At 33.7% G+C, this 27,924-nt stretch overlaps 1 protein-coding gene across 10 annotated transcripts in view; it reads right to left on the bottom strand.

Annotated features, from left to right (window-relative positions):
• The window catches only part of LOC129945868 (cyclin-dependent kinase 14), a 446,135-nt gene that overhangs the window by 309,088 nt on the left and 109,123 nt on the right, over positions 1–27,924 (bottom strand). Inside the window, exons 1-2 of one of the 10 annotated variants that reach the window (XM_056055815.1) lie at positions 22,294–23,672; positions 20,948–21,760 (exon numbers count right to left, since the gene is read on the bottom strand). The exons of 2 other annotated variants lie outside the window; for them this stretch is intronic. The gene's annotated coding sequence lies outside the window, so the exon portion shown is untranslated. Of the gene's footprint in view, positions 1–20,947; positions 21,783–22,238; positions 23,673–27,924 lie in introns of those variants that run through there. 7 more of the 10 variants (XM_056055813.1, XM_056055816.1, XM_056055814.1 and 4 more) reach the window with 7 other exon arrangements.

A 27,924-nucleotide genomic window follows, 5' to 3' on the forward strand; every position in this document is an offset into this window, starting at 1 on the left:
TCATGCGATTTATTATACTTCAGAAAACGGACAAGATAGCTTCCCTGGGAAACACCAGATTGAGCAACAGTGTTCAGAATGACAATTTCTAAATTTTACTTCGTAGGATCTGATTTCAAGGTATGACTCAATTCAAGCTAAGACAAATGGTGGAAAACCAAGAGCCTTAAGTTTAAATAAAATAATTCCGTGGCTAAGTTGGTCAAAAGCTTTAGAAAAGTCAGTGTATAGTATATACAGTCAACTTCATAACCTCGTTTTAAAATGTTTTGAGAATGTGAGGAGATTAGTAACGGTTGATCTTTTTTTTCACCATGTTCCTGTTCGCAAATGAGATTTTTACTAAAAAATGCTACACTTTCACAAACAACTTGTTCAAACAATTAAGGAATTCAAGAAAGCTTTACAATGGGCCTGTAGTTGGTTATAACTGCCTTGTTACCTTTCTTGAAAATTGGTGTAAGAAATGATTTCTTCCATATGCTGAGAAATTTGCCTGTTTTTAGGGAAAGTTTGAATAAGAACGTAAGGGGTTCAACTAAAGCATTACTACACTTTTTAGTACTTTCGGTCGAATACCATCGGGAGCGGCTGAGCAATCATAATTTAACGCAGACAAAAGATCAAGGACCTTACTTTGTAGCAAATATATGTGACAACAGCTAGTTTGCGAAAAGAGGTGAAGATTATGAAAATATACATTATAAACTTTTTTAGGGCTTTAAACAAAGGACTCACGGAAATTTGTTGCGAAAGCGTTACAGATACCAACAGTTTTATCCAATGAAAGGTTCTTGTAAGTGAAGTTAACTGGAAAGCCATCTGATTTTTCCTTTGAGTTTACAAAATTCCAAAATTTCTTAGGATTCTATTTCAAAGAGGTGTCCATATCAGTACATAACAAGCATATACAAAAATAGAAAGAGACTTAAATTGGTTAAATAGTTCAACATAAAAAGAGAAGTTGATTGGAGACAGAGTTTTGAGATACGTTTTCTATGACTTATTTCTTTTGTTACGCAGTAAACGCAATTCTTTCGTGTACCCCACTAGACTTTTTTCTGTGAATTTCTTGAAGTCACAGGTCTATGCCAATAAACCACAATCGACCGATTCCTTTAAGGTAGATATAACACAGGCCATCGATCAAATTTTAAAGGATCTATGAGGAAGAGTCATTGAAGATTGGACCACTAGGAATCCGTGCCACCGTAAGATGTCATTTAAATCATGTCATATTCCACACTTAATGGCATACATGCGCCTTTCCAATAAAAAATAATTTTGTTAATATCTCTTATACAGCTGGTTTTATTCCATTTTAACATCAACCCTTTATTACAAGACTGGAAGCAATTCAGAGAAGATTTATGAGTTTTCGCCTTATATTTCTTCCATGATCACATGTTAGTATTTACCCTGTTCACGTTGGAATTTAACAAATTCAAATAAATAAGCCTTGAGATAGAAGCATTATTAATAACGGCTGCTTTCGGATTCGATAGATTAATATTTTATTTTTATTTAAGCAGTCAATACAAGTTCATTCTATTCTGATATCAGCTCTAAATGTAAATCTTTGCGCGCTTTAGAGCTCTCCTTTCCTGATTTGTATAAATGATATCCTCTCTGTAACTGTGTAATGCAATAAATAGTCTCATTGACGAAAATACGTTTAGAGATATTCATATGCGATTGTTAAATAATTTCAAGAAAATCAATTTTGAATAACAGCTGTCAAACAGATCACCCATAGAACATACTTTCAAATGTTTCTATTGAAAATTGAACAGAATTTGCAATCGCAAAAAACATATCCCTTCGAAAAACTTCCTACTAACGTCAGTACTAACAGACTTATAAATTGTATTCAATTTCAAAAAGCAAATCTTAACCAAGAAAAATAATCAATCTTTACCTTCGCCTTAAACACCCATCACGGTCACAATTTTTTTCCATCAGTTTTCATTAAAATTCCAATTAAAACAATACTTGAAGTTCTAATTTCAAACTACTAGCAACTATATGTTTCTATAGTTATAAACAATCATATACATTTTACATCGAACGTCAGTCATGTCATAAATTCAATCTTAATTGAACCCTGATGCCTGGGAATAAAATTAAAACTAGCACGTTCTTTCCGTATATTTCACGCCACACTATATCACGTACACTAACTCGTTATCTCAAGCCAATGACCTTACATCGTATAAATGCTCAGGCTCACTCAATACCTATACCTATACCTTACCTACAGTCAACCCCACTCATTGCAGGCCACCTCCTCACCATCTTGCAGTCGATTTTCATTCATCACAATAAACGATGATGATAAAAATAAACGATCAACTTTTGTGTCTTTTTTTTTAATTATTTTTATTTTTTGTTATAAATAACTCAAGTTATGATGAAGCGTATAAAACTATAACATACCGGCTTTCTAGTTGGTCTACATCACATATGTATAATTTCTGCAGCATCTAAACACTGTGCTTTTGACAGAGAGGGTGGTGTTGGTGACGAAAGGTGCGGTCAACATTCAGCAGTACAACAGAAATTTAAAGCTGAATACGTTCTGTCGTAATTACAGACATCATAACTGCGATGTCTAAATTCTAAAATGGCGTCATTAGTGCTGTCCAAATGGTTTGAATCTGTCCCAACTGTCACGTTCGTCGTTTCCGTCACCGTCATCGTCACCAACATTGTCGTTTAAGTTCTTTTCCAATTAGTTGTGTGACAAATGCAAAACCCCTCCTGCATTTACGTAGTAATTTTTGCATTCCGTCAAGAGTTCCAAAACGAGATTCCCATCATCATCATCCTCATAGAATTTTCTAGACACATCACGAAACGAGCCAGGAAAATAGACCAGCAATGACATGCATGAGCTGCACGGGAAACATCACAATCAATGGGAACTTTTAGTATGTTCGTGTTGGGCTATGAAAAGCTCCTTCCTACACTCATCGCTATATCACCAACACCATCCCCATCACCATCATCATCATCAGCCAAGTGCAAGTTCACCTTGAGAATCGCCTCCATGGCCATTTGTCATGTGAGTCAGACATGTTTTTCTTCACTTTCAGAGTTCCAAAGCAAAAGCAGTGGCAGCGGCAATGGTAACGGCAGCGGCAGAAAACATACATAAATGTAGTCTTAAATAATTTGTATTTTTTTTAAATTTTATTTTATGATTCTTGCTCCTGGAACTCATTAAAATAAATGAAAAGTGATAAAGTGACTTTAGAGGGCTTGTTGTTTGGCTTGACACATTCATAGGTAGGTACCCAGTGTGGGAGGATTAGAAATTCCCCCATCGCATCGTGACGTGAAGAGATGGGACATCATTCATCATATTTATATGGTGAAACATATCACATCACATCACGCACTGAATAAGTTATGACTTTATTATGAATGTTAAAATAAACTTAAAAACTACTTTACGAATGAATATTTTAAAAAGATTTTTCCTTTTTAAATTAGGTAGCATGTTTTTGAGTTCCGACTAAACACAAATTCAAACTGGGTGGCCAAAGGTCTTTTTTTTAACAAACAAACAAATAATGTCAATCTAAGAAATTAAATAATAAAACACGTAAACATTAGGAAAGTTCTTTCTTTCGGTGCGACTAGAATGCATGAATTTGATCTAGTAGTTGTTTTTCAAAAATTGTTTTATGAAGTTTAAATCGATATAAAACGATTAATAATATTTAAACTGTTACAAGAACTGGCACAAGAAACAAGCTCAAAAGCGAGATAGCACGATTTCGGTAGTCAGTGTGAGATGATCAGCTTCGAATAGTTCTTTCAGAATTTACATATTTAACACCTTGCACTTCAATCACCATCCAATCCAAACTTTATTGTCATTAAAATCGGAATAAAATCCAAAATGTACATACAACCCAAGTTGTCATCCGATCGTTTTTGAACCAGTGAAATGCAAAACTGGGAAAACTTTGAAAGTGTTGTTGAGAGGTATAAGAGTCCAAAATGATTTTCTAAAACGTACTCAATAAATGACAGTCAATTTGAAAGATTAAGCTTCAACAATATGGTCGCTAAAAAACTGTGAATGTCCAGTTTTTTTGTATTATAGGTTTAACTGTTAAGTTTGAATCAATGGGATCATTTCGGTATAAGGTTTAAACTTTGTTTTTGGCCTTCATCTTTTGAAATGTTTCCGAAAATATTTGACTAGGTAAGTGCTTCAACAGTAAGAGTATAAAATACTAGTTTGGAGAAAAACTATTTTACTTTATATCGTGTGCTTAACAGTGTATTGAAGATTTTAAGCTTTTTCATAACCTGATGTATTTAGATTTTGAACAATTTTATAGGGAGAATAAAAATTAAGATGTTCAAATGGTAGACATGTGCATTCAAGAGGACACAAGCGTCCACAGGTTTTCCTTTTAAACCAACCTCTGTCTATCAATTCCTACTCTCACCTCCCCGTGGTAAACATCGGCTGACTAGTACCTCAACTGGAGATTGGGTTCCAACCCTAGTGGAAAGTTAATGGGGGAAGCAAACGAGAGAAGGTGGGAGAGGTGTTGGAATCAACGGTCACGTCTACAGTTCCAGTAAGGTTGAACTACTTAGTGAACACCTTATAGGGCTTCTTCGACTTTTTCAGAGCCTTGGCCTATAAGGAACGGTTTTATCCGGCTACCCATCCTTGGAGTTATACTTAGGATCTGGTTCTCCAGGTTAAGGGTTGTGCCGTCGGTCGGGGAGACTTCCTGGCCAAGTAAAGGCTTCATAGTTGCGAAGCACCAACAAGCCTCGGATACACGGACGGATTTACTGTTGGCAACCTACGCAAACGAATTAAGGACAACGAACTTCGGATATGCACGTGGAATGTTAGAACTCTTAACAAACCACGAGCGGCCGAAGAATTAGAGGAGGCCCTAGACTGCTATAAAAGAGACATCTCCGCCATCTAGGAAATACGATGGGATAGACCGGGCAAAAAGAGGATGAAAAACTGCGATATTTACTATGGTGACTGCTACCACGAAAACCAACAGCGCTTATTTGGATGCGGCTTCAAAATTGGAGCCAGACTTAGGCAAGAAGTCTTGAGCTATAGGTGCATCAATGAGCGCCTCATGACCATACGCATCAAGGCTAAACTCGCCAACATTAGCCTGATATGCGCGAACGCCCCCACAGAAGAGAAAAACGACAACACCAAAGATATGTTCTTCGAGTTCCTAGACAAAACATATGAGCAGTGCCCTTGCTACGATATTAAAATAGTACCGGGCGATTTTAATGCCAAGCCAAGAAGGGAAGACATCTTTGGTGGAATAATCGGGAAGAACAGCCTGCACGACAACACTTCCGAAAACGGATTCAGGCTCATAGATTTTGCTGCGGGGCGAAACGTCATGGTAGCCAGTACGCGTTTTCCACACCTCAACATTCACAAAGGAACTTGGACTTCTCCAGATCAACGTACCGTCAACCAGATTGACCATATTGCGATGGACGCCAGACACGCTTCCAGCATTATGGATGTACGAACTTTCCGAGGAGCTAACATCGACTCGGACCACTACCTCGTTGTAGCCAAGGTAACACTTCGGATTTCCAGACCCAAGGCAAAACAGGGAGGTGCAGGGAGAAGGTACAACGTGTCGCACGGCTACAATCGCCAGAGATCGCCAAATCCTTTTCCGACCGAGTTACCAGTAACCTCTCTCAAAGTTCTCTGTCGCCAACACAATGTATCGAAAACTAGTGGCAACATTGCTAAGATGCAATCAGAGAAGCCGCCTCTGATGTGCTGGGTTTCAAACAGCCACCAACAAGGAACCCCTGGTTTGATGAGGAATGTCGGCAGGCAAATGCAGCCAAACAACAGGCATGAAAAGCTGCGCTGCATAAAAGGAGCAGAGCTGCTCGTGAGCTCTATGAGCAGAAGAGGCGAGAGGAACGCCGACTTCTCAGAAGAAAAAAGAGAGGGCATGAGAAGCGTGCGGTCGAAGATGTTGAGAGGTATAAAAGGAATGAGGTTCGAAAGTTTTATGAACAGGTGAAACGAAATTCACAGGTACATAAACCTAGAACCGAAGGCTGCAAAGACGAAAGTGGAGACATTATAGTGGAACCGCAGTAAATGCTGAGGATATGGAAGGACTACTTCTGCAGACTGTATAACGGCGACGAAGAACTGAATTCCGCTGTCAGGCAGGATGATCCATTCAACTTAGACAACGAAAGCCAACAATCCCGTCCTCCCGACTTAGACGAAGTAAAGATTGCCATATCTAAGCTGAAGTGCAATAAAGCCGCTGGAGCGGATGGCTTGAATGCCGAGCTCTTTAAAGCAGCTGGAGATAAGTTGGTTAGGAGCATGCACCAACTTATCTGTAAGGTATAGTCAGAAGAAAGCATGCCCGATGAATGGAACCTCAGTATTGTTTGCCCGATCCTAAAAAAAGGAGACCCTCTAAACTGCACCAACTATAGAGGAATCAGCCTACTTAACATCGCCTATAAAACCTTCTCTGTCGTAATATGTAAACGTCTAAAGGCCATCGTCAACAACCTGATAGGTCCTTATCAGTGTGGTTTTAGACCAGGAAAGTCCACAGTTGATCAAATATTCACATTACGGCAGATACTGGAAAAAAACCAAGAACACCAATTTGACACCCACTATCGTTTCATCTATTTCAAGGCCGCATATGACAGCATCTACAGGGACGAGCTGTCGTCCGTTTATGCAGGATGACCATGGAGAATTCACGCTGCTCCATAAAGGTTGCAAACAACTTAACAGAACCTTTCGATGTCAGAAGGGTAAACGTCCAACGACTAAGATGGCTGGGTCGAGAAGAGCGCATGGAAACCAATGCTCCGTCGCGGAAAGTTTTAGAAGCGACACACACAGGACAGCGCAGTAGAGGAATAAGGTGGCGCGCACAAGTGGAAGGTGACCTCAACCAACTTGGACCGCAAAACTGGAGACATCTAGCTAGGGACCGAGCTAGATGGAGAAGTTTGTTGGGTGAGGCCCTAGTTCACACAGGAATGTAGCGCCACCTAAGTAAGTAAGTAAGTAAGGTAAAGTGTTCCAAAGCTTAACCGAATTTACAAAAAATTGTCGTTAAGATTTTAAATATGAGTAAGGAGAGATAGTTAGCAGATGAGATCTGTTTGATTTCGCCCTTCTTAGTCTGTCAAAATAATATTGTGGTTGGTGTGCGATAAGTACTCGTATGTTGGAAAGCTACGAAATTCTATATATTTTTTTGAAAGGCATGTCTAGTAAGTGCGAGGCAAAATCAGATATCCTATCATATCTACGTAATCCAAAAACATAACAAACGATTGAGTTGAAAGCTACATTAAGTTTTCGCCTGCTCGTGAAACTGCAGTAACAAAAGATTTCAGAACCATAAACCATAATAAGAATTACTAAGGTTTTAGCGAGAAGCAAACGCGTTTTTAATGAAGTGAAAGATTGTGTAACCCATGATGTACGAAGTACTCCATAAACCTTACCAAAGAGTCCATTTATATGATCATCCTAAGTCAAAAGACGATTAAAAGTCACACCAAGATTCTTTGCTGTAACCACATATTCGATTAGAGCATTGCTCAGAACAATCGGTGGAAAATAAGAAAGGTCAAGATTCTATTAATTACAAGACATTTGGATTTTTTAGTGTTTAACATAATTCCGTTTGACAAAGAAAAATTTGCCACTCTCTTCAGGTCTTCATTGAGGCAGAGAGCTCCATGTTCGATAAGGCCAAGTGGACAGCTTAAGTCATCAGTATACAAGAGAGAGCTGCAATTAACTAATGAAGATGGAAGTTCAATTACATAAGCAGAAAACAAGAGAGGACCCAGTATGGAATCGTGTGGTACACCAGTAGCATTCGGCAAAAAATTTGACAGGGTGTCACCAACTTGCACTGCTTGCTTTTTATCAGTTATATATAAGACAAAATTAATTTTGTTGCACTAGATGAAAAATTAAAATTGAGCGTGAGTTTTCTACATAGATTAACATGATTATCTGAATCGAAAGCTTTCGAAAATAAAAAAAAAACTAGAAACGTAACCTCGTCTTTATCTAATGTTTTTCTAATGTCATCAGCAACGTTTAAAAGTGCGGTAACACAGCTGTGTTCCTTCCGAAAACCAGATTGATAAGTAAGTTTGTAAATAGAAAGATGTTAGTTTGCTTTTGAAGGATCCTTTCAAAAACTTTCGACAAAAATGGTAATTTTGAAAAAGGTCTAAATTCATCTCTTTTAGCGTTTTTGGGAAGTGGAATGATATTAGCAATTTTCTATGGCTCAAGGTATATCGAGGACGTCAAAAAAGAATTGAAAGCAAAAGTGTCAAAACAACTGGCAACATCATACACAAAAGTGTAGGATGTGTATCATCGAGCCCAACAGTTTTTGACTTTATAGAAAGAACACCCAGCACTATCTACTGCAGAACATTCTAAACCAGGCTCATTACTGTCACGTTGGTCAGTAAAAGAAATTGAAGGCCAAATTTGTGGGATCTGTGGCGGTGGAGAAGAAATGAATATTTCATTAAGTTTATTGCCATCAATGCCCTCAACATCACCGAATTTTGTCTTTCCTATTCCAATTTTCCGCAGATATTTCTAGAGCTGGGGACCATTTGAACTAAGATGGTGATATTTCAACTGAATATTGAAGAAAAGAATTATAGATTTGGAAAACCATTTTATTGACAAAAAAGCTACTTTATAGATTCAAAAAGATTTATTATAGTTTGTTTTTTTTCGAATTTTAAAATGTTACGTATGTTTCAAAAACCTAACATTTAACATTTAACTTGGGATCGGTTTTGAATTAAGACCACCAAAACTTATTTCATGTTTTCAAGTAATATTAAGAATCTTCGACCTTTTTTGTATCAAACAATGAATGAAAATAATAGATAAATAATCAAATCGATTGATTTTAAAAACATTACAAGTTCTAGATTTTATTGTAAATACGCCGAATCAATGGAGATGGTATGAATTCGATTCCCCAGAAGTAATTTGTTTAACATATGAGTAATTTGACATTAAAATTCCTTGTAACCGTAAAAGTTCCTCGTAATTTGTAAACCACATTTAAAAATGTTACGGGTTTTCTTTTTCTTTAATACATTTTTTTGTTTTGTACAAATCAAACTAATACTTCGTTCTTAAAAATCAATTATTAATTTATATTATGATATTTTTAAGTAGGCGTATTTTTTAGTATCGATGTGGTTCTCATACAGGTATCTCATTAAGAGACAAGCCCTTTAAATGCTCCTTTTAAGCAAATATTTCTGATATATTGAGATACAAATATATTTCAAAAAGCATGAGATTTTAATGACATGCGAGTGGGTGTTAAGAAACATGTTCTCCAAAGTTAAGATTTCAAATTTCAAGACGCAAACATGCAATACATCAATTTCTTCACCATGTGTTAAATTAACCTAATTAGTATCGAAATCTCGTCCAAATAGTTTCAAAATTTGTATCTTAGATCTTCCCACACCTTTTTTGCTTTGAAGACAATACAACAAAATATTCATGTTTCTATTATGAATAATCGATATCTATTTACTATCCTATTAATTTAAAAATCTTAAATGTCAGCTTTTTAACGAAATTGTATTATTGACAAATAACTACTTTATGTCTTTTGCATGAATAAATAAAATTACCCAAAGTTTTCTCATAAAGATACATATTTGTCAAACAAATTTGAAACCTATTTGCAACAAATTTCAATAATTTTTCTAGTGCTTAAAATTCAGCCATAAGTTCACCGCCACCTCTGCTACTGCTGCTGCCGTTGCTATAAATTGAGTATATTATGAGTAATCATTTCATCAAACAGTCCGTAAACAGAAATTATATATTTAAAAAAAAAAACGAACGTATCCAAGCGTCATTTCACTTTTACTCAGAACTATTTTATTTGTATGGTTCTTTCTGTTGTCACATCATTTTAACCAAGAGTTATATGAGTATGCAAATAAAAATAATAACAAAAAAAAAACAAATAAACAAATAATAAGACACAATTATTTAATATCTGTTTTCCGCCAACGACCGACTGACATATACAATAGCAGTCCTCAGTCCACAGCCCGCAGCGTGGCAAACAACAAAGAACTTGGCATCGGTTAAATAGCAAGCAATACCGCGCCGGACCTGTCTGTCGGTCGGTCGGTAGGTGGGACCGTTTTTATGTGCAATGATGATTTAAAATTCCTTTCACATTACAGTACGAATATTGTGCGATAGTACTCAAACTCAAGTCATCATCATGCTACACCACCATACAACCTCTCAGCGCCCCATTCAAAAATTATTAACTCGAAATATTCGGCTTGTCGCTTTTTTTTACTTTGTTCTTGTTCTTCTAAATTTAGGAGAACATTATATCAGCCATTACAAGCTATTTTCGTTCTTAATAGAATAACTTGGCGAATGAAGCAAGTGAATTTGTGAACATGGTGCGAGTTAGGACCGAAAGGTCCGAAAAAAATTGAAAAATAAAAGTTGTCAGAAGTGTTTTTTTCTTTTCTTGGAAATTTTTGTTTGCGGCTTCAATTTGGAAAATTTTCGTTTGCAAAAATTACCCAAAGTATTAAGCCAATTCTATATTTTGATTAAAGTGGTTACAGGGTGTTTTAGAAATTTGTACCTTTTTAAATTATGAAGATAATATTAAAGTAGAAAAAGCATGAGAATGGAACCGTGGTATTCCATCCAATCTGTTTCAGAAGCTTTTCGAACTCGAACTATATTATTAAGTCTAAGAAAAATACAAGTACCAACTTTAATAAAACACGGAATTATAAGTCTTAGAAAATCAGCTCAATGTTTTTGAATAATTTTAATTTGTAACAGAAGTGTGTTTACAAAGAAACTAAAATCTATCCAAGCTGGATAAAATAATCAAGGTGTCGTATCCAACTATAGCTGCCAACAGCAAAGCCCGGGAGAACTTCATAGAGCCATAGTTTGATGTAGACTGTAGAAAGGCACGGGAATTATCGTTTATCTGGCTTAGAGCATACAGATATTTGAATGATGGCTAGTTTAAAAATCAATATTCGTAGGCTAATAGATATTTCAAGGCAATATGTAAGCTAAAGAAGGCAGCATTCTTTGGAGCTGAATCTAAGAGATTAGCGGCTTGTAATAGGCGAAATTAGTTTTGGATCCTGGCAAAGCAGCTGAAAAGAAAAAAGTTTTCAATCCATTTTAGTAAAAGCTTCTATGTGTCCATCCCTTCATATTCCTCCTGGGAAGAAGAGAGACTCCTGGAAGACAATGCGGTACACTTCTATACAGACGGTTCAAAGACCGATCACGGAGTTGGAAATGGTATCTTTTTGGAACAACTTAATCGCAGTCTATCTTATAGACTTCCCAATCAATGTAGTGTATTCCAGGCAGAAGAAATGGCGATTAAAGAAGCACTATGCTGGCTCAAAGAAAACGTTATATCTTGTAAGGATATACGAATCTTCTCAGACAGCCAAGCCGTTCTTAAATCTCTCGCGTCTGTCTCCACAAACTCTCAAACAGTCCACGATTGTCGATCATCTCTGAATGAGATGACGGAACAGTTTAACATTCACCTCATTTGGGTGCCGGGTCACAGAGACATTCTGGGAAATTGCAAAGCCGACACTTCTCCCTAATGTTAGACAAAAACACAACATAGGAACACCACTTGCTACATGCCAATATCTTTTCAAGCAGTATGCTCTAGAAACAACAAATGCTAGATGGTCACAGAGTACCACCTGCCTAGCAACCAAACAAATATGGCCAAGTATTGACTTAAAACGGTCAAAAGGCTTGTTATCCCAGACAAAGTATAAGCTCTACAATTGGAGTAATAACAGGACACTGCCAATTAGGAAGACATGCTCTGAGGCTAGGGGTCTACACAAATGACTTCTGTAGCAGCTGCATGGACGAGGAGGAACAGGAAACAGTCCACACCTTCTATGTACATGTCCAGCACTCTCCATTAGAAGGAATAACTTTCTCGGTAATCCCTTCTTCCATAATACCAGTGAACTGGCAACGATTGACACAAAACGTCTCTCTAACTTTATTAAAAGTACGAAATGGTTTATTTAAGTTCATTACTCTCCCATGAGTAACCTCATTAGTGGTATCGCAATGGACCCTTGAGGTCTTCGTGCGTCAATGACATTTGGACAGCCACTCAAACCTAACCTATATAAGTTTTTCGTTGACTTTAAATCAGCATTTGATATGATCGATAGAAATGCGCTGTACATTGAGTAAGAGTCTGTTAGCCTTGTTTATTGAAGATTTTATAGACCTCTTATCAGGTGGCATAGACTTCGCTGGACAAATAATAAAATCATTGCTGTTTGCGGACGAGATTGTTCTTTTGACAACATCACCTGAATCATTGCAGTTAATGGTATAAACCCCCTGTATCAATATTGTCAACTTTGGAGTTTGATGGTTAATCTTAATAGGTCCCAAACATTGATTTTTAATCGAGGAGGAGGCCGCAATTCGGCGAAAGAAAAATGGTTCTATAATAAAGAGGTTCAAATACCTTGGAGTTCACATAAAATTCATCTAAGAGAGAAACTAGTTAAGACTAAAGGTGCAATTAGTGCAACTTGGAAAAGATGTTTTTCTAACAAAACTATAGCACATAGCAGGAAGTTCAAGATATTTGAAGCGGTATCTGAGTCTGTTATGATTTACGCGGGAAAAACTTTTGGAACGAAACAGCTGAGAAACTTCTCCGATACTTTAATAAGCGAATTTTTAGACTTTCATCAAATACACTCAACTATGTTATTATGTGGGAATCAGGATTATCACCTATAATCATACGAACCCTAAAAATGCAAGTCGATTACATTTTGAGAGTTATGAAGATGATCAATAATAGGCTTCTGAAGATAGCAGCCCTTCAAGTAATACGAACCAAAACAGTTAGTGTGCTGATAGGATAAATTTGGCAAGAGAATTTGGAATGGAACTTAACCTTTTGTGTAATGATCATGATTGATTTAAAAGCTTCTTTATACCAGCTCTTTTCGGAAGTGGACATAAAACAACTAGAGAAATACTAGAATGACGCCACAGGCAGTTCTACTGTCAACTAAATCACAACTTGGAAGAGAGGAATTATTTTAGGGACGATAATAGTATTGTCGAAATTTCAATGATGGTTAAATTGAGAGGTGAATTAATGCAGCTGAATTTTATACCTCATTGTGCAATTTAAAGAAATGGGAGGATGTTTAAAACTTTGTTGGAAGAAGTCCAGTTCTTAAAGAAATAAGAAGGAATACTTTTGGTAGCGAAATACTGACGCAAAATCAAGTTATAATCTCAACATTATTTTACCTTTTGAGACTTTTGAAGAAATTTAGTGCTTTTTGTGAACCAAACAAAAATATCTATAAGAAAGTAAGATTTCTCAAAACTCATAAATTTATTAGCTAATAAATACTTGTTGATAAATAAATACAAATTTTATTACACAAAACTTTTTATGACTACAACAATAATGCTAATCTGTATAATGAATCATTATTTTTATTATTAAAATGTGCCGATGCGATTTTCTACCGGATAGTGTAAAAAAGTTCAGACACTTCAAAATTCGTTTTATTTTACATTTTTACATATCTACAGACATATAAATAGTGTATGAATATTTTCTAAGATTAATTTTGTGTTACGAAGCTCTTAAGAAATTGGAGTCTATGAGTCTACCTTATCTCTTCTCATCATATAAATAAAATTTTATTTAAAAATAGAATTAACATTAAAATTTATGTTCAACTTGTATTTTTGTCTTTTTTTTTATTTTTAAATAATTTGTGTGTAATGCGTTTTGATGATTTCGAAAATTGTTGTTAAATGAATATTTTGAAAAAATTAAAATTAATTTATCACTAAAGAACGCCTTAGATCTCGGCAGCTGTTTTGTGACGATGGGTTTATTTTTGTTCATACTTTCTGTTTATAATAAATTGATATGTGTGTAGGTTTAATTTTAAAATAAAGTTTGGACATTTGAAAATTAATTATTTCCTAATGAAGAACTAGAATGTATTTAATTTTGTTTGTGATTTCACTTAAAAGAAATGAGAAAAAATATTTATAAAACAGTCTAATTTATAACACACATCTAATTTTAGACAGTCATGTTTAAAATAAACTGTGTTATTTATATTTTAAGATGCTAACTCACTTAAGAATTCGAAATTAGATGCCTAGAGTTTATTCAAACTGACATTTATCTATTTAAACAAATCTTAATTGATTATTAAAACTATTAAGAACATTTGAGTTGATGTCTTACAAGAAAAGTTTTTAAGATAATACTAAATTTGAAATAGAAGGAATTCATTCAGATAATAATTGAATTGATGCATAACTTAACATGACTTGACCCAAAAATGTCTGTTTCATAATAAATATATTAATAACATTTTATTTTCAATTTCAGTTTTAAATTAAAAGAAAAATAATTAAAATAGATGTTTACATTGATTTTTATAGAAATATGCAAAAATTAATAATATTTTCTCAAAAAAGGAGAGTTTATCGAAAAGGAGATTTTTTACTCTTGGTAAAAATATGAGAGGTTAAGTTTTAATGGATTTATATTAATAGACACAAAAATACTCTCAGTGTTTATTTTCTTAAAAGACGGAACTACAAAATGTACGACTATACCTTTTACAAAACGCAATTTTTAAGAAATCTCACACTACGTAACCTGAGAGGAATTCTGCACAAAGATTTAGGATTATTCGCCTTGGAGTTCAAATTGACTCAGCAAATCTGCTTGGTTATGCTTCGTATTTTATACTTTAAAGCAAATTTAATAATCATCTATTCTTGGTGTATTTTTGTCTACAAATTTAGAAAATTAGGGGCTCGAAAAACCAAATGTTAACGTCGAAAAGCAAATTCAACTATTGACAGTAATAGTATGGTCCCTTCTTCTTCAAAATTAAGGCTGCGAATTGACTGAAATTGAAGCCAGAGATTTGGGCAAGAAATCTTTGTGCTACAGACCAAAACCATCTTGAAACAGTGGGGTGACAGAATGAAGGACTAGACATAAAAAAATGTTAACCAATGTTGGTTGAATCAAGAAATTATAACAATATTTTTTTAAGGTCCCGATTAAACTTTTCTTGGTTTTAGTTATCACTTCATATTAAGAAAATTAATAGTATGCTACACTCAGGCGTATACTTACTTTTTATATTTTTTATTTTAGCTCATTTAACATTACAATTTTAAACTTAGAATTTATTTTAGTTTAAATTAAGTAATTTCACAATTTAAACTTTTCTGTGCATTCTTTTTTGTTAAATAACAAAATATTAACTCATTTTGCAATATGCTTTAAGATAACGCAAACACACATTCTATTCCCAAGAAAAATTACAATATTGATGAAAATCGGCACAGGCGTGTAGAATATTAGTATTTAGAAACAAAAATACAGAATGAGCACTTATTTGCACATTTTGGTTTTCTTGGCTTTGTACTTAAGATTCAGTTTTAAATACTTTTTCATATGTATCAGGATTATAACCATTTATACCTGTTGGAAGTTCATAGCCGAAAAAGTTTACAACCTTTGAAAGGGTACATATTTCCTCATTAAAATAAAAGTATAGTGTTAATTAATAACGAGCGTTGGAAAACCCCAAGATCTACAATGAACTACTAAAAGCCCGTATAAAATTGGTCTTCACTTGGATAAGTTTATTGCCAATATTTCCATGCCGGAGTTTACATGTGCCATCTTTTAAAAATGTATATTTTGATTTATTCTGTTTTTTGCATTTTCTTAGAAAAAAATATTTGGCTAAAAAGCTATCCTCATTTCACTTGTTACTTTTGAATTTATACTACGGTAGCTGCCATATAATGATAAATATATTGTGCTTTAGTGTTCTATTCTGTGTTTTTAAGTATTAAAATTGAAGAAAAGTATTTTATTGAAAAATTCCACGAAAATGTGTAAGTAATCCCGACAATTTTTGTTACATTTGCGGTGAAGTAGTATTTTGTAAGCAAAGGTGTTCCATATCGCCGACAATAAAACAAGCCTATTCCTACTATTTTAAACATAAAGATCAAAGCTGGGTTTTGCATTGTTGCAATCCATGTGCGATAGGTTTGAGAAATTGCATGAGTGGAGAAAAAAAATAATTTCGGTTCGCAGTAGAATGCAGTGGCGGGAATCAACTAGTGACGTAACGGATTGTTATTTCTGCCTCACCACTCTTGTGTTTCAAAATTCAAGGGATTTTCTACATATAAGAAGAATACTATAGTGTATGCAAATGTACCATCGGCTACTCTTTCTCAAGCTGACACAAGCTGAATTGAATGATCTTGTTAGGGACTAAGAATTGCCCAAGAATAAGGCTCGAGGTTACATTAATGGAATCTTTTGGAAAGGGGTGTGGTTATAACATCGTTCCGGACTCGATAAAAAGAGTTCCAGCAATAATTTGAAATAGATGAAAGTTAAGATGGTAGCCCTTAACATAACGTATAACCGGAGTGAACACAGACTTTTCATAGATAGCTCTAAGTTAAGCTTAAAAACTGTATTGCTACATAACCGAAATATTTTATCTTTGATTCCTATTGGTTACGCAGTTCATTAAAAAGGAGTCTTATGAAAATATAAAAGTGTTCTGCTGCGGATTAAACATGAGGAACACCACTGGCAAATATGCGGGAATTTGAAAGTCGTAGGTCCGCTGCTTGAACTGCAATTAGGCTACACGAAATTTTGTTGCTTCATCCGTGAATGGGACAATCGTGGTAGAAAACAGCATTATATTGAAAAGTTGTGACCTCTAATTGATCCACAAAAGGTGTTACTTTCGCCCTTGCATATAAAGCTAGGACTCATGAAAAACTTCGTAAAGGCAATGGATAGAGATGGAGCTGCTTTTCAATACCTTCGCCAAAAATTCCCACGAATAAGTGAGGCCTAATTCAAAGAAAGCATATTCGTCGGTCCTCAGATAAGAGATTTATTTAAAGATGTCAACTTTGACTTGTAGGTAGCACAAAATTTTCTGGGAAATAAGAGGAGTGCGAACTTTGTTGAACTTGCCGAAAATAATGTCTTTATAAATCCACTTTTTACATTTCCACTTGGAGTTCTTTCCAGATAATAGCGGAACTTTTAGCGATGAGCGCTTTCATCAGGACATCGACAATATGGAAAATCGGTATCTAGGCCATTGCATTGGAACGCTTCTATGTTAGAGGAATTTTGTTGGACTATTTATAGAGATATGAAGGACGCAAAATACAAGAGGGCCGCGAAAAAACAACGTCGCAGTTCTGTTAGGAATTAAAAAACCAAAGTAAATTCTCTACATTTTTCAAAAATTATTTTTTTCATTTTTGTTTAAAAAAGTCAATCTTATTTTAGTTAATAATAATTGTTTTTGTGTTTTTTTTTGTGTTAAGCACATATAAATACGTACACAAATCTACGTTACATAAGGAATACTTTTATAAAGTCAAAATTTGTAGACCAGTGAAACCAGTATCTCTAAATAAAAACAAAGAACATAAATTTGTAGAAATAAATAAGGTCTAAAACATCTATAAAGAGAACAATTAAGGAGTTGTTTGCGAAAAAACGAAATTGTCAAAATTTTGAGTTTTTTTTAAATACTCTGTGTCATAACAAGCAAACAAATACATTTTGAAATATTTTTCAACACCAGTTACATTTGAGAATTAAGATGAAAAAAATGGAAAAATATTTACCTTAAAAAACAATTTTAAACAAATAAATTCTGGTTTCTGAGAGAGAATCAATAGAAGACATTTATGACGCCCTTAGATACAAATTACCGTTTAGGAACAATAAGCAACAATTTAATATGTTGAACAATTATCAGTTTTTAACATTTTTGTAACTTGTAAACGCTTCCACGTAGAAACAAAAGTTAATTAATTTATTTTGTAGTACATACCATGATCTACAAAATTGTACCGTTCAAAAGTTACATCTTCAGAAACGGGCATTTTTGACAAAAAGAAACATATTTACTTTTTATGCTCACTAAGTATATTTGGGGAATTGTTGTCACTTGTTAATAGCGATGTCTTCAGTCTCTGTACCATCGATGTACAAATTATTCCGAGGTGAAATACTTCCTCCATGCAATAACTTAACCTTTTCAACGTGATAAGCCGAAATCTATTTTTAAGTTAATTATAGACTGACAAGTATTGCATAGCTCTGTGTTTCTTAAATTATTGAAGACAACATAAAGGAAAACATACACATAGTACATTAAGAGTGTTAAATACTTAACTCACAAAAACAGATCTTTAACTCTAATGTTTAAAAGTTCAAGTAAATTGTATTTTTAATTTAATAAAGAAAAAGAAGCTGGCACCCACACTAATAACTTCACATTCCGTCTGTCGATTTTTCTTGCTTAAAAGGTGTTTGTAGTTTATTAAGTTTTGTTTAAAAGTTGTCGCTGCTCTAAAAAAAAATTAAAAATTACCAACAATATTTTGAATATGATAAAGAGTTTGATTTCAAAACCTTTTTATGGTAACGAGATTTTTATTCAAAAACTAATGTTCAAAAATATTAGTAGCACTTCTTACAAATTTGTTTGTCTTATATAAACAAATACAAATTGAATGAATGAAATTAATTTGAAGTCAATATCTTTGATTATTCACGGAATATCAAGAACCGTACTATTTTTGCGTACTAGTTTTTGAAGATTTTAATTTTTTATAAGAAATTGTTGGATTTTTATCTAAAAAAATCGCCGAATATCGAAAACATTACTTTCTGTGAGATTAAATAAGTTTGAAGCCAATTTTTTTAATTTTAGATATTTGAATCGAAAATTAATTTTTACCAACTTTTCAACGACTCAATGGTTTGCAAAATTTTGCTGAATATTAACAATTACACATTTTCCAATGAAATTATTTTGGACACAATATCTTAGGTTATTGAAAAGATATTTGAGTAAAAAATCAGTTTTTCCAAACTCGTCAATTAGATTTTTACCAAAACTTTACTGAATGTTGACAACAATATTATTGTATAGGTAAAATAAAATAAATTTTTGCAAGAATAATTGAGTCCTAAATCAATTTTTACCAACTTTAAATATTGTTTTTTTCTGGGTTTTTATTTTTTATAAAAAAAAAACTTTCAATTCGATTTTACTCAAAATTTTACCAGATATCAGAAATGTTGTTTTTTTAGTTTCACAACATTGTTTTGAAGATAAGATCAGTTTTTGTTCGTAAAATATTCGAGGTGACAAATATTTTTGTGTTTATATTTTTTCCAAAGTTTTTTATAACGTTAAAATATATAATTCAATATTTTATTCAAGTCGCTTGCATTATTGGTTCGGCAGATATTTTGGGTAAAACAAAATTTTCACCTGTTTTTGAAATTGCAATTGTAAAAAAACACCCACTCACTTTTCTTGAGAGCCCTTTCTGCTTTATATCTGTATAACAAAGTTTATTTGAAGTCGGTATCTCTACTGGTTTTTGAGCTAAGGAAGACGAATAAAACTTTACAAACGCATGAACGTCCGTGCACTCGCACGCACAGACATCTCTCTAAAACGTCGAGAAATGTCAAAATTTGCAATTCGAAAAATCGGACCGATAACAATAACTTCCTATGGGATGTTAATAAGTTAGGTTTTGGTGTTTTATAAATTACTTACGAAATCAATTTAACTTATTAGTGCTTCACTTTATGAACGATTGGTTTATGAAATTTCATTTCAATGATTCAATTAATGTTTTCAAATAATTAGTCTACATTTGGTTAACATTGAAACTTTAATTAAACATTTACAAACCCTAAACTTTTAAATGGAAACGAATTTTTTTTTTAAATGTCTTCCTTATTAAAACAGAAAAAAGGACGACACCAAATTTTGTCTATATGTATACTTATTGGTTCAAGAAACAATTTAAAGTCATGTTTTTCAAAATTTTCTTGAAGAAATTTTAAACTTAAAATAACAATAAGTTCATCAAACTAAAAGGAGGTTAAGATTGTCATAAAAACAATATTGTTTTAACATGAACTTATAAATATCCAAAGTATAGGTACCTTTATGAATATTTAAGGTCACACCCAACAAAATCGTCATTTTAAAACTTGTTTCATAAATAAATACAAGCTATAAGCTGCATCTATAGAATGGAGATACAATGAACTGCACCTAATATAAGACCCCGACCCTCAAATATAATTCCAATGACAATAATATAATACATATTAAATTGTGTGCTTAGAATAAATAAATAACTTTGTAAACTTAACAAACACAAACAAAAAAAATGAGCAAAAACATTATCAGGTAGTAAAAACTTATCACAGCTGACATATAACGTTTACGTGACTTGCAAACCAAAATTTTGTTCGTCTATCATAGTCGATAGGTTCCTATACCGATTTCCTGAAAGTGGAGAATATCCACTTATTGATTCATTTTTTGTTATTAATTAAACATCCATAATTAAAAAATTAAATCAAACGAATTAATATTTAAATGATTGCCTCTCTCTCTTTAATATATTCATGTTCATTTCTGAAGTCCTGCCAAGGAGAAAAGTGTAAACACATATATATTATAAAAATCCAACTATCCGATATCACAAAATTGCCACCCTCATTCGAGAGGCCAAGCGAAAAGTCTCTATAGATAGGGTGTTTTTTTTTTTCTTTTTAAAAAGGTATCTATATTTATAAATGAAAACAAAATCAATAAACTTAATTAAAATGCAAAATGCTCTTGTGAATATACAATAAATACAAAATGTAGATAGATAGATAGAGATACAGACCTCTGCTGCTCCGAATGTTATTGTTGTTGTTATTAATTTTGCTGATTTCTTCCAATATTTACCGTGTAGATTTACAAATGTTTTATTTTGCCTGTACAAATTATCTAATACTCGCTGCTGATGAGGTTTTTTGAAGGCTTACAGAGTGTGTACTTCTTTATATATGGATAGATATTTTCTTATTGGCTTTAATTGATATCTACTATAGCACCACACCGGTTATAGAATTAAGCCACACAATCACAATTAGAGATACTTTTTATTTTTATTTTCTTTGCACTTTTTATCTACGACAATTATTTATAAAAGATACATAGATAGATAGATATACACTCTCCTCATATATAAACTAAACCAATATATATACAATAGCAATTAGCATAGATACATTTGAATATATTTACACAGACCATATACACGACGAGACGCGGGAAACAACAATGAATCGAAGATTGAACTCACAATTTAGAAAAAAAACACACACTTTGCTATCTCAGAGCAAATTTTTATTTATGTAACTTTTATCTTCTTCTTTTTGTTGTTGTTATTTGGGAATTTTAATACCCTTTTGCTGGGCTTGGTTTAAGTGAAGATTTTTATAAACTCACGACTGAAATTTAATTAGATTTTTTTTTTCAAGTTATTAGATGCACCGCGTTGCCAGGAAATATTTTTTAGTATTTTTTTTTATTCATATAAGTAACAAAAAGTTATGTAAATATTTTTTTCACGAACTTATTTCCGCGTGATGCTGTTTTGGGATTTTTTTGTTTTTTTTTTTTTCAAATCCAAACAAAAGAAGATAGTGTGAATCTACATTTAGTAATATAAATATCTTTGAAACGAAACTTAATTAAAATACTTTATCAACACTTTTATTTGAAAGTTATGATAAGAAAAGGACATAAATAAACAAACAAATCCAAAGGAAGACGAACAAGAGTATACAAAAAAGAAAGAAAAATACAATATACCCGAAACCAATGCTATCCATGGTGTTGTGGAAAAGGTGTCTTGTTGTATATTATTATGGGGATCGGATGAAGACAACAAAAATATATCTTACAAATTCAAGGATTCGAAAATTCAAAGTTTCGAAAATTCAAACAAAAACAGAGAGCAAAAAAGAAGAAATTGTGATGGCAGACAATAATTTCGTGTGTGCGGCACTTAAGGATGTGAATGTGTATATATATATATATAGTGTACGAGTATATCGAGACAAAAAAAATAAAGTAGGACACACAAACACAGATGTGAAGAAATCAAATAGAAGTCCTTGATCTGTTACTGTTTTTATGTAGGTTTCCTTTTATTATTTTGATGCTATTTTGCTATTTGCTTACTTTCAGCAGCAATAACGACAACACACCGTTAGGCTAGGACGACACGAATGTTTGGATGTTTTACGACAAATTGGGAGAAGTGTATAGTATTTTTTTATTTAAGAGTCTCCCCGGAGGACTTTTTTGGTAACCATCAGCTATATGGCAGCAGCACGACTAAACTCGACGAGAATTCCGACGGAAATGAGGTCAACGAGATTTTTAGTCGAGACCATTGCCGAAACCCCAACAAGGATTCAACAAATTCTATGATGATTGAGAGAAGTGGTGGCGGCGGCGGCGCGCAACGTCTCAAGGAAGGAGTTGTGGACTGTGGTGGGTGGTTTTGGATACAAATTAAATACAGAGAACAAGGAAACTGAAAACCTACCACATCAAGAGAGAGAGAGAGTGAGATTTCGAGAGAATGTGCTTTCAAAGAGAGAAAGGATTTCATAGTAGGGGTAGTTTTACAACCCGGGAAAATGTCACAGGATAAACCTACACGAGCTGGTCATGGTAGGTTAAATGTGTACCAACAACAACAATAAAAAACTTAAATCAAAACCCACGTGACTCGAAAATAATGATTTTTTTTGTTTTTCTTTTTGAAAATTCTATAATAACAAGCGATGAACAATAAATGGTAAATTTAATCTTATCCTTTTAATTATTTTCGCTTCGACCGAAGTTTAAGGAGCTAGAAGAATAAGAAAAAAAGTTTTCGAGTATCCTTTTATGCAAATTAGATACAAGGTTAAGTTTTCTTTTTTTTTTTATTTCGAAACATATCTAATACGAAAAGACTATCTCACGTAAAAAGTATCTATGCGGTATTATAAATTCAAGATGAGACCAAAAAGTATATTTTTTGGGCGGTTTTTCTAACGATGCCCTAAACGATGTTGTAATATTTGTTTTTTATTTTATTTTTTTTTTTCTAAATGATGCTTGACCCAAATTTAATTGCGGAAAAAAGGAAGAAAAGTAAAGGAAAAGAAATTTCTCTTTTTTTTTTATTGGTATGCTTAAAAGTAAAATGCGTTGTTTACAATATATGGAAGCACTTGTATAGGCGTTGGTTTATATAATATATAAATACTGAAGAGAATTTATAGTGTGGCAAAAAGTTTTGGGGTATAAGTATAATAAATAGATCGAAAGTGCTTTATGAAAGTTTATGAAAAATTGATTGTATAAGAGGTCACTTAGGTAATGTAGGATAATATTGACATTTAGGAGATGATTAATTTTCGATTTATTGGTGTTGGTGGAAAATTGAAAAAAGAGAAGTTGGAGTGGAGTTTTGAGTGAAATGGATTTTAGAATTTGTCTTTTATTTTGTATATATTTTGGAATAGTTCCATAATAAAGATGAAAAGTATTTTAGGAAAGGTAAATACGTGGTTAGTTTCTTGAACAAGTTTCTGCAAGGTAGCTGGTACATATTCGGAGTAAAATATTTGCTTGCATAATAAGTTGTAATCTGTGACGTTGATGATAAAAAATACTTAAAATCGGCTTTTAAAAAAACTGCAAGTATCGCATAATATAAAAGCTGACCTGCACCTTACTTATAAAGAAATAGTTAGAAACTAGTTTTTTAACGCTTGGTTAAAAATATTGTAAGAGATTTTATGTCGAATAGTGAATAAGCAATTAACTTCAAGAAGCCAGATATCATCCTCGAGGATGATGTCCTTTTTATTAATTAAGAATCAATAAGAGAAAGTTTTAATTTAAAACTATTTGCCAAAATTTGACATAAATAAAAATATAAGAGATTTTAAAGTATATTCAGCTGAGAGTAAGTAAGATCTTCTGTAAGTCGTTAATTCTTCCATTTATTGTACTCTGGTGTTAGAATTAACAACGCGCTGCTTTTTTGATTACTTTTCCTTACATAAATTGAATCAACCATTTTTCTTTTAAAAACATATGTCTTCTTATAACATATTTGATGAGTATTTCACTAATGAGTTTATTTTGACAATGGTCACTTTACACTAAGTCTTTTAATAAGTGGTGCAGTACAAACATGTTATTAAAAAAGAAAATCAGTTCAATGACCGAAGTTAATTGTAAAAAGTTATCCATTTTGCGGTTTCAAAGTATAGGGCTAAACATCTATCAAACTAAGTTGTTAAATCATTTTTGTTTTTAAATTGAAAGTCTGACAATTAGGATGGATCGCTAAAAACTTTTTAAAAAATTGGTTATCCTGCCACAGTCACATATCGTATTTTAAGAGGCGATGAACAAATCTGAAGAGATATTGTAAGGCCCGTTACTATAAGTTGCTATAAGTGAAAGTGTTGCCGAAAAACCGAGTGTTTCAATTTCTCGTGGTTCTCAAGAAATAAGCCAGTCTTACGGCACATTACGGCATATTTTTTGCATTTGGATCTACACCAGCGCGCGATCAGCAACAAGCGGACCGTTGACTGATTCAAAAATTTAAAATTATCTCTACTTTCGAATCGTTTGTCAGTCTTATTGTGAGATCTAATTACGGAGCTTTCGTTCGATATCGATTGTTTTATAATTGTTCGTGTTTAAAATCGTATCTTACTAATAATATGGATCCTAAAACTGTTGCTGTTGTTAAAAGTGCCAATTTAAAGCAACATTACAAAACAACTTATCAGCAATTCTTTGTGAATGTGAAACGGCGTATTTGGACTTACTGCAGCACAATAATATTCGTTGGCTAAGTTAAGGCCATATTATTGAACCTTTCTCAATGATTAAAGAGCAAGTTATTTCCTTCTTGAAAAACTTGGATACGACGGAAGCCAGGAAACACTTGGAGATCATAATAAAAGAGCCTCGCTTTTTCTAAGAGATGGTTAAATGAGCTTAACATCCAGTTACGTAAATGGGAAGTTAATATGTGATTCTATACAAAGCGCGTTCACTTTTTGTCATAAGCTGAATGTATTGGAAAAAGATATTGCTAAAAAAAGAATTTATTTATTTCTTAACAATTCTTGAATATAAAAAGAAGAACTGTGAAGAAGAAGACTTTGCAATGTTTTCATACTTTCTATCCAATCTTAAAGCTTAGTTGCTGTAAAATTTTGCAGAGATTGGGAAGCTATCTCAATTCCTGAAATTGCCTTATGGAGTCACTGCAGTAGTAGAATGGACTGAAGTGGATGCGAAGTTATTTGATCTTTCAAGAGCTTCATTAGAATTGGAATTGATTGAACTTCAACAATATATTTCCCTGCAAGACCATCGTTATAATTTTTCTCTCATTAATATTGTAGTTACTTGAAATGTGCAAAATAAAAACTACAAAACTTTTTTAGTTCTTTTTTCTGGGCCTCTATGAAAATATTTTCAACCGTATCTGGGACGCACTTAAAACTACTTGCCGACCCCTGATCTACACCTACATCCATGCAAGGTCCAATTGACCATTCACATACGTAGATACGTTTAATGGGTGCTTGAACAACGGGTGGTGGGTGGCGATTTTTCGAACACAATTTTCTTCAGCGAGGATGTACATACTCACTTCGTGGGTATAAACAGAATTGTCGTATTTGGGGTTTTGAGAATGCTCAAGTTATTGAAGAGAGGCCATTACATCCATAAAGTCGCTGTTTAATGCGTTCTTTGGTTGTGGTTGAAAGACAACTATGTTACGACTGTCACCGTCAATTCGGAGCGTTATGGTCATATGATAACCGACTTTGGAGAATATGTGCTTTCAACAAGACTGTGCCACATGCCAAACAAGTGGAGCGAATATGGCTTTAACACGAGAGACATTTCCTGGCCGCGTAATTTCTCGTCTTGGCGATATCAGCTGGCCACCAAGATCATGCGATTTGACACCGCTGGACTTTTTTGTGGCACTTTGCAAAAGACCGTGTTTTGCAGACTTTTAACTCTTGAGTACTTAAAAACCAAAATTCGTCAAGTTATTGCTGAGACACCACCAAAAGAATCGATAAAAAAATTGGGTGGCGCAACAGTCTGTTGAAAATTAGAGCTTAGTGACTAACAACGTGCGAGTACTGTTGTCAGGAATGGAAGGGACCTACAATTTTAGGCCGAATCCGAACGGCTAGTTTGAGAAAGCACTTTTTCATGACAAGAATTACTCTAGAAGGATTTGTCAATTCCTCGCAAGAGGTGGTACCCGCTTAATTTGTTTAAATTAAGGTGGCACAGGCAAGGATTGAACCCAAGACCCCTTGCATGACAGTTTAACGCACTAACCATCATGCCACGGGTACTACCGTTTCATTAATTTCATTAATATTGTAGTTACTTGAAATGAAGCAAAATAAAAACTACAAAACTTTTTTATTTTATTTTTTCTGGACCTCTATTAAAATATTTTCAATCGTATCTGGGCCGCACTTAAAACTACTTGCCGACCCCTGATCTACACCTACATTCATGCAAAGTCCAGCTGACCATTCACATACGTAGATACGTTCAATGGGTGCTTGAACAACAGGCGATATTTCCAGCACAATTTTCTTCAGCGAGGAAGTACATACTCACTTCGTGGGTATGAACAAAATTGTCGTATTTGGGGTTTTGAGAATCCTCAAGTAATTGAAGAGAGGCCATTACATCCATAAAGTCGCTGTTTAATGCGTTCTTTGGTTGTGGTTGAAAGACAACGATGTTACGACTGTCACCGTCAATTCGGAGCGTTATGGTCATATGATAACCGACTTTATTTTTGCCTGCTATTGAAGAATACCACTTGGAGAATATGTGCTTTCAACAAGACTGTGCCACATGCCACACTAGTCGAGCGAATATGGCTTTAACGAAAGACACATTTCTTGGCCGCGTAATTTCTCGTCTTGGCGGTATCAGCTGGCCACCAAGATCATGCGATTTGACACCGCTGGACTTTTTTGTGGCACTTTGCAAAAGACCGTGTTTTGCAGACTTTTAACTCTTGAGTACTTAAAAACCAAAATTCGTCAAGTTATTGCTGAGACACCACCCAATATGTGTCAAAAAATGGCCGAAAATTACCTCAAAAGAATCCATAAAAAAAATTGGGTGGCGCAACAGTCTGTTGAGAACTAGGACTTAGTGATTTACAACTCTCAACCATTCCTGTGTTCGAGTGCTGTTGTGAGGGATGTAGGGGACCTACAGTTTGAAGCCGAACGGCTAATTGGAGAAAGCACTTTTCATAACAAATGCTAGAGGCAGTACCCGTGAAAAAAAACTTAAGATGGCATAGACAGGTATCGAACCAATGGCTTCTGGCATAATAGTCGAACACACTTTTTTTTAAATTCTTTTTTATTCATTAATTCTTAAAAGTATATTAAAGCAAATTTGTAAGACTAGCCTAATTAACCATAACAGTCCAAAGCACTAACCATCATGCCTCGGGTATAGCCAAAAGAATCGATGCTTGCAACAATTCGCGTTGTGGTCATTTAAATGATGTAGTATTTTACACATCATGTCAAAACTTCAAACTTTATTATAAAAAGAAATATATTGAAAAAAACAAATGTTTTATATGTGTTTTAGGCCCATTTGCTGATACAAAACTTAAGCGACACATATTGCTTTGCACCAAACTCAAACCTAAACATAAAAGTCATTAAGTCAAACACAATTTATGTGTAACAGGAAGTGTCGCATAAATTATTTAAG

The sequence above is a fragment of the Eupeodes corollae genome, chromosome 2, assembly GCF_945859685.1.
Source record: "Eupeodes corollae chromosome 2, idEupCoro1.1, whole genome shotgun sequence".
Taxonomy (NCBI): Eukaryota; Metazoa; Arthropoda; class Insecta; order Diptera; family Syrphidae; genus Eupeodes; species Eupeodes corollae.